General features: G+C 48.0%; 1 pseudogene; it reads right to left on the reverse strand.

Annotated features, from left to right (window-relative positions):
- Nucleotides 1-481: 481 nt before the first annotated feature.
- LOC122692744 lies at nucleotides 482-1,750 on the reverse strand (annotated as a pseudogene).
- Between the last annotated feature and the right edge of the window lie 7,182 nt (nucleotides 1,751-8,932).

Here is an 8,932-nt window from a genome sequence, read left to right on the forward strand (position 1 = left end):
TTAGAAGAAACATCCCAAAGCTCTCGAGCAGAATTCTTTTCTCTGCCTGAGAATTAATGCGGTATGCCACCCACCTGACATTACTCCTGGTCTGCTTTTTCTCCTCTATGCACAGAATAACATCTCATTTATAAGTACCCACTTCATAAATAAATCGGCATTTTCACCTCATTTAATATTCCTTTTCAGCTTCACAAAGAAACCAGTAAATAAAACTGTCGACGACAGTCACGACTTAGGCTCTCACAATAAGATAAAAAAACTTGAAAATATGCAGTGATGCATCAACGCTAATTTACATAAAAAGATTTTCAAAAGTGCAAGGCAAAATCTGCAGATTTTTTAGGGGAGTTTTTAGGCACATCCATTTCTTAAAGCAAGCTTCAGTATGAATTCCGGTTTTTTCTTCATGACACCTGTTTTAGTTAGTCTTTCTTAAAAAAAAAAAAAAATACATCCTATCAAGTGTGAAATAGGGCATCTACGGTCCCAAAAGGTGAGGTTTACAGTTACGGCGTGTCCATCGTTTTCTTATCCTTGCCAGCTTTGGTTTGGGGATGTGCTGGTTATTTACCTGATACTCGAGTTCCTTCCAGAAGTAGAAGACGGCTTTGTTTAACCCTTCCTCCAGGGGGACCACTGGCTCCCACCCCAGCATCAGCTTCGTTTCCTTCTCTGGGGGTCGTCCTGGGCTTCAGAAAGAAACTGAACTTCACTCCCACTGGCAACAAGTTTTCTGATGAGCTGAGCAAATTCTAGGATGGTGTGTTCTTCCGGGTTCCCCAGGTTGACGGGGCTGCTGACGTTGCTGTTCATGAGCGCCACAAGGCCATTCACCAGGTCACTGACTACCGGAAGGCCCTCGTCTGAGATCCGGATCTGTACACCATGAGCGGCTCCCCCTGCAGTGCATGCAGGATGAAGTTGCTGACCACCTGGCCATCATTCACGTGCATTCGGGCCCGAAGGTGTTGAAGATCCTGGCTACGCGCACCTCCACGCCCTCCTGCTTCTCGCAAGTGTAGCACATGATCTCCGAGACTCGCTTCCCTTCGTTGTATCAGGCTCGGGGTCCTATGGGATTCACGTGGCCCCAGTAATCCTTGGTTTGTGGGGGGACTTCAGGGTCTCCATACACCTCTGAGGTGGAGGCCAGGAATAGACGGGCCCCAGCTCGCTCTGCCAGCCCCAGCATGTTCAGTGTCCTGATGGTGTTGGTCTTTAGTGTCTTGATGGGGTTGTACATGTAATTGGGAGGGGAGGCAGAAGAGACCAGGTGGTAGATTTGGTCCATGTTGACCTACAGTGGCTCCAACACATCATAGTTGATCAGCTCAAAGTTCTCCTGGCTGATCCAGTGCTCCATGTTCCTCTTCCTCCCCTTGAAGAAGGTGTCCATCATGGTCACTTTGTGACCATCCATCATGAGCTTGTCCGTGAGGTGGGAAACCACAAAGCCCGCGTCCCCAGTTACCAAAATTATTTTCCGGTCCTTTTCTGATAAAAATTTTACTGACAAGTATTTCTGGGTGAAGCTCTTTTTCAAATCTCTGATTTTCTCCCTTACTGGTTCAATGATCTCTTCAATCTTGCTCTCAATTCTGAGCTCCCCGTTTTCCTGAATGGACCTCATGTTAACCAAGTTGTCCCAAGCAGAAGCCGGGTAGGCAAGCAGCGTGATGCCCAGCAGCAGCTTCATCCTCCTGCAGCTGACGGCGGACGCAAGGAGAAGCAGCGGCTGGCTCAGCATCCCAGGCCGCGCGCTGCGGCCCCAGATGGTACGGATTTTACAGATGGAAAAAGCTGACATAGCTGGGGGAAAGGGCTCAGACAAAAGTCTGGATGCAAAGACAAAAGGTCCAACCCCCAATGCAGGGGTCTCTGGGCTGTTACTCACCGCAGTCTGGCTATATCCTTTTCCATCTCTAAATTGCCCCAGAACAGTGCTTGGACCCAACCCAAGGAGGAACAATGCCATCTGGCCTCTGAGAGTTTGGGGAAAACTCTCTTTAGCACTAAATGCCTGGTGGCACTGGGCTTTCTTTGAGTTGAGTGATAATTGATGTTTGCTGCCATGGTTGCCTCAAGGGTTGTAAGCCAGGACCAGCTGCAGGCCCAGGGTTGCACACCATTTGATTGCATTGGAAGGGTGGTAAATATATACGGTGATGGGCTGGGCTTAGTCGCTAAGTCGTGTCCGACTCTTTGCAACCCTATGGACTGTAGCCCGCCAGGCTCCTCTGTCCATGGGATTCTCCAAGAAAGAATATTGGGGAGGGTTGTCATGCCCTTCTCCAGAGGATCTTCCTGACCCAGGGATCGAACCCAGGTCTCCTGCATTGCAGGCAGATTTTTTTACTGTCTGAGCCACAAGGGAAACCCAATGTAAACGGTGGTTCTCTTTAAAAAGTGTCCATTAAAACTTAAAACAGGGACTTCCCTAGCAGTCCAGTGGTTAAGAATTCACCTTGAAATGCAGGGGACACAGGTTTGATCCCTGGATGGGCAACTAAGATCCCACCTGCTGAGAGGCAACTAAACCAGTGTCCCAGAACTACTGAACCTGTGTGCCACAACTAGAGAGAAGCCCAGGCAACCCAACATAGAGCCTTCCAGCTGCAACAAAGACTCAGCGCAGCCAAAAATAAATGAATATGCCTGTTCTTAAAAAAAAAAAATGTTAAAACATCCTAAGGAGTTTAGAGCCTAACATGTAGATTTCAGCTTCTCCCACTCTCTACAAGCTCTGCACCAATAAATCGTAATGGTCTTAGTATCCTTACAGATTAATATAGAATAAAGCAATCCCTGTAAAGCCTCACTGAACCACTGCAAAAGAAACCAACCGAAGGGGATGATCGGGGCTTGGCTGAGTGAATCCTGAGGGTAGGACCTCTGGTTATTACAGAGCATTCCTGAGTCCCAGGCTCTGGAAGCACTATTTGAGAGGGGGTTGTTTTTCGGTTTTCAAAATGAGACTTTTATCTGTCAGGGGATTACAAAATACCAACTCCACTAAGGAGGATTTCTAAATTCAGAGAGCTCCCATTGGAAGCACAGCACCAATTTATCACATCCCAAACTCTGAAGAGCTATGAACTTTGTCTGTGAACAACATCCAATGCAGCCAGACCAGGAGGTGGCGCTATGGAGGAAAACAGGATCTTGACCATCCTCCGACTCACACCAGTCCTCTGCCCAGTTCCCTCATGGCCACAAAACCCAAGATTTTCAACAGCATCCATCCCCTCCCCCATCACCTTCCCTCCCCTAACCCAGTCACACCTCCTACCTCTAGAAGGTATAACTTTATTGGGAAGGTCCTTTGATGAAGCCAAAGAGCTCAAACCATACAGGACCAGGGATCCAAGTCGGGGATGACTCAGACACACGTGACCAGTATTGGCTCAAGTGATGCATCCAGTGGAGCCTTCTGCTAGAAGGAGCTCACCATGGCGCCACAGGCAGACCCTCGGCCGTGGCCAGGCTCATGGGCACCATGATATGACAGAAATAAAAGTAAATTATATCACTTGTCATCATTAAGAAAAATTTTCATCTCCGTTCTTCATTCGAAAAGCACTATATTTAATGAATGAGTACTGAGTCATGACATGTAAATGACTGAAATATTGGAATTATACTAAGGTCAACTAACGTATTTTTAAACCATGAAATTAAGGGATCTATTCATGCCTGTCGACAGTGCCACTCTCAGTGATTATGATCTCTGCAAGGCTGCCCCTGAACACCGGGGAATGGTGGACAGTTCTACAAGACATGGACCAAGCTCCTGTGGAAACTCTCCTGTGATCAAATTAAAGAAATCTCGCTGACCTGTTTGCCCAGGTTCTGCAAGCCTCGGAACACTATACATATCTAATGAAGGCATGGCTGGTCTTGTGCAACACAAGCCCCATTCCAAAGAGCATCTTGTAGATTTATCACTCGTGGGAGATGGAACACTGGCTCCTGTGGTTCTTCCAAAACGGTGGCCCCCACAAGCTGTGCCTCAGGACAGCAGCTCTTTGTCAGCCTTATTAATCTCCTCTGATTTTCTCTAAGAAAATTAAGATGCCTCAACATCTGAACTCTGCAAAAATTTTGGTAAAAGATGGCAGAGAAAAGATAAAAGATGCTAAGATCCACCAGAAAACCTGAGATGAGGAAAGTTATGGTGAGGAACTATCTTCCCAGGACCAGACACTTTCAGGCTAAAGTGGGCATGTTTTTATTTTTGCACCCTGCAGCCATCTTCAATTTTTTGGTAAAATACTACTCCAAACTTCTTTTGATGAAGGACTCCTTTCCATTCTCGGTCATAAAGCTTGGGTGGGATTTACCCTAGATGCAGCATCAAGTTTGAACACCAAGTGTCCTAAGTCCATCAACATATGACTTTATCCCAACCACAGGAATTAATGACCTAGTTCTGTAATTGATGATTATGTATAGATACAAAGCTTTTGATGTCAGAAACATTTGCATTGGTGAAAGAAAGTATTTAGAGATATCGGGAGGGGGACGTATTGTTGTACAGAAGCTGATGAGGAAGCCAATACCAAGAGGCCCCTTGGTGCTATCCTATAATCTGCTGTATCAAACCTTAGCTGAAGCAGATATGACTTGGAATTTTTTTGTTTACAAAAACCAAAACATTTTCCTTTTTCTTTAATCCAGCATGAGTTGGGTGGATTTCTTGACAAGCCATATTCCCAGAATGTGAAAGTTTCTTTCTGGAATCCTGTGTCCTAGAGTTTAGGGAGCCTTTCTGACCTCTCCCTCTAACACCTAAATATGATTGGACTCCAAGCAAGCTTTCCACAAGAGCTGTTAACAACACCAAAGAAAGGCAGCTATGTTAACACCAAGGACAGGAAGCCCATGGTTTCCCCAAGAGCTGGTGGCAAGGACAGATAGCCATTCAGGACTAACCACTCACACTTCATTGTTTGTGGTTGACCTCTATTTTTGTTCATCAAATCTCAGGCCATCCCAGTCTTTAACATTTGGAAATGCTGTTGCCTTGAACTGTCCAAATCCTTTGCTGATTAAAGCCTCTACCAACCAAGTTTATTAGCTTCCCTGAAATTCTGCTGGAAGCATATGAGGAAGAAACATGTTTAAACGCCCCCACTCGTGTTTTTCATAAAAGGATTGCATAGCTCTCTCTGAATTTGATCACAGGCTATGAGGCCATTACAGTCTTGTGTGAAGCTAGACTTGCAAAAAGAGGGAGGAGAAAGATGTGTTCAAGGAGCCCATATCTTCAGCTGAGACTGCAGCCTGGGGGCAGAAAAGAGAGGCAGAGGCAGACTGCACCGTTGCCTCTCTGATTCCAGCATTCAGATCAGGTTACAAACATGGAATTTCAAGTACTGCCTGGGTAGAAAGGACCTTAAATGTCATTTACTCTGGCCCCTAATTTAATGTTTCTTTCCTCCCCATACTTTCCTCCAAGTGGTCACATAGCCTGTGTTGAAACCTCTGGTGATGAGAACTCACTCCCCAAGTCCTGTGGAGGCAATACCATTTGGGGTTGACGCATGCTGTTCTGGGTACATTGCCACCTTTCTGAAGTTCTCAGTCCTCTTGGCTGTTCAGCACGCACATCCTCCTCTTCCCCTGGAAGCTCTTCAAACACAGAAAACCAGAAATTATGGTTCGCGGTGTGTGTATATTCTGAGCTGAATGTTTCTTATTCCCTCCTCACATAACGCTGGCCCTATGTATCCAAACCTGTCCCAGTCTTTACTGACCACAATAATTTTCAGCGTGGTCTGATCAGCATAGTAGGACAGAGCTCCTTCTCATCAGCTCCAATGTTCTTTATCCTATACACCCATTAATACAACCACAATTGCAATGTGGCTGGAGAGACACACAGCAAGGTCAGACCAACAGAATTCCCTTCCTCATTTTTCAACGAAGGTAACATATGTCCTGCTGTTACATTTCAAAATGTTGCCAGTGACTATAAAACCCCGTTGCTTGCTCTATGCTACTTTTGTACCCTCCGCCGTCCCCAGCATCTTGGGCTGGTGAGGGAGTACGTGGCAAGGGAAGGGTAGATCAGCATCCAGGCAGCGGAGGCAGGGGAGTCTTTCTCAGCTTCTGAGATGAATGTGTAAGTAAAAGTGAAGGCTACCAAATTGAACCTGATCTATGTAGGGCACCCATTGTTAATTGTCACCCAGCTATTTTGCTGCCACTAGTCACATGGTGGGTGACAGCCACGGACATTGATGGATTCTGACCCAGACTAGAAATCTGGTTTCTAAAAAAGAGAGAGAGGAAAGGCAGAGGAGACAACGAAGTTAGTGCCCAGCGTGAGGAGAAGGGAATGGGAACAGGGGGTGTCTCTGACAGCTCAAGCTGAGGAGGAAAATTAGAAAAGAAAGCCAGCTCCACCACCATATGTGGCAAAGCTGGCCGGGACAGCTGGAAGAAATATCGCCCGACCCGAGTCCCTGGCCAGGATTGTGATACATGCCTGCGTATGGCTATCAATAACCCTGCATGATTAATGCTAATGATTTATGTTAATTTTGCCATAAGCTTTTTTTGTGCCAGTGTTGAACTTAAGGATGTCAAATCATTCCTCAGGAGGTTGTTAGAGATTTTTAAAAACAAAGTCTAAAATCTAACGCCCGACATTCCATAGATCACGGCCCCAACCTCCTCAACATACTCTGGGAGACAAGGGTCACCATCCCCTGTGTAATTGCCTTTCGTTCAGCAATAAGTCCTTGGAAAAGGATTCCGCATCCTAAGAAGGATGGCTCCTCAGGGCCTCCAGGTTGCCCCTTTTTTGAAGGGGAGTATGAATTTCATGGGCTCCCCAGGTGGCGCTAGTGGTAAAGAACCCGCCTGCCAATGCAGGAGACATAAGAGACATGGGTTCGATCCCTGGGTTGGGAAGGTCCCCTGGAGGAGAACATGGCAACGCACACTAGTATTCTTGCCTGGAGAATCGCGCAGACAGAGGAGCCTGGGGGCTACAGTCCATAGTGTAGCAGAGTCGGACACCACTGAAGCAACTTAGTACATGCGCATGGATTTCAGAGCTAAGAAGGCAAAGTCATCCCTGGTTCCCCAGCTGCTGTCCATGCGCCACCGTCCAACTGGGAGGCAGAGCAGGCAGACAGGCTCCGGGGACCTCTTCCCAGGTGGCGGTCACTGAGCGGTCAGCGTCAGCGGGGCCGGGGAATGCCCAGCCCACACTGCAGGAATGCCGGGAGTTCAAACATGGTAACACTATGGAAGCACTTTGTTCTCTGTGAGCCCCCCAACACACCATGTCCTGCTGCCTCCAAGGATGCTCTGAGCTCCAGTTGCTTCCCTGGGACCCAGGAGTAGGGGCTGGAGATGCGGGCAGATGTGGCCCTGCTGGTGTCACCTGCCCACCTCACTCTGTCTATCCATCAGGCTCTGATCCAGGTCCCTTTGGTACCTTCGCTTTTCACTCCCGACACTGGGAACACTCTGTGGCCAGCCCTGGATAAACTGAACAAGAAAGGTGGGGGCAACTCGAACTTCTCAGGCCTGGAAACTTAGCCCTTGAGACTGAACTGCAGAACACAACACCCAGGAGTGAGAAAGCCGCAAAAGGAATTGACAAGAGAGTGCCAATGCTAGCCCGGTGCAGGGCCACTGGACATGACAACCGTCCGTCAGCACAGTTTCCTTGGCCCAGGAGCTCTGACCTTGCACAGTGCCCTGTCTGCCCGAACTCATCTGTGAAATCTCAGCCCCCTGCCCAGCCCCTGCCCATCCACTACCCAACCAGGACAGGCATCACTCACTCTCTGTGGCCCTGCTTCCAGCCATCAGTGTTACCCCAGGGGCCCATCCACAGCTCAGGGGACCGTAGCTTCTTCCACCTGTAAACTAGTCACTCCATCAGTGGCTGCCCTGCCTTCAAAATAAAACCCTTCACATTCTCCCATGTCAGAGCCACAATCTAAGCCAGGACCCAGCTAAACCCCATGCTGTGGGGGAAATAATTCTTTGGTGGGGGGCAGTAAAGTCCAGATCCTTTCTGTCCCGCTTCCCACCCTCTCTTGCTAGAAATTCATTATCTATAGCTTAAAGGCCACAATTTCTATGTGGATTTCTACCAAAAAAGGAAATACTCTCTCTGCTTTCCTGGCTTCCCATGAAGGGGCTCCACTAAACCAGCTTGGTCTGGGCTGTACGGCGAACACCTGTCAAAATGTATGGACCACGCCATTTATCAAATAATCTGCTCCAAGAACAGATAGGCACTATCAGCAATCTGGTATTGATCTGAACAGGCCCCTGCTATTGTTCATCCCTGCATCCCGAATGGCAGCAGGAATTAATGAAAGAAACAAAACAATGCATACCAATCACTCAGCCCCACAACTTTGCTTGCTGCCCTCATTAAGTTGGGCCAAGTTTCCCGAAAGCTTGCTTGGGGAAAGGTGGTCCCAGGAGGCCAACCCTTTGATCTGCCCATGGACTCCCCAGCTGACTCCTCCCTCTTTCCATCACCCATGGAGCCGTTGGGTGTTGATGCTCCTGAGTCTTTGAAATCTATGGAGGTGGTCATGCTAATGGCTTGAGAATCCCACCTGGGTGCAGAAGCAGCTCTCCAGGGGCTGGACAGAGATGGCCTTTCTCTGACTGCCCTGTGTGATTGTGTTTAAGCTGCCCTTGTCCAATGTGGAGAATGTTTGCAAAGACGCAAAGGAGCAAAGACTCAAACTGGGGTCAACACTCATAGGGTACCAATGGGAGGCTGGGCACCAAGGTGGGAAAAGAGGTCAAAATTCAGCCTCTCCCCTAAGGGAAGACCCTTAAGAGAGATGCCCATCAAGCCTCATCTCTGTCCCCTCAACACACAGAGGCTCTCCTGCCTCCCCATCATTGCATCCACACTGGAATAGCCTTCAAGACTCAGTTTAAA

Source organism: Cervus elaphus, chromosome 4 (genome assembly GCF_910594005.1).
Source record: "Cervus elaphus chromosome 4, mCerEla1.1, whole genome shotgun sequence".
Classification (NCBI taxonomy): Eukaryota; Metazoa; Chordata; class Mammalia; order Artiodactyla; family Cervidae; genus Cervus; species Cervus elaphus.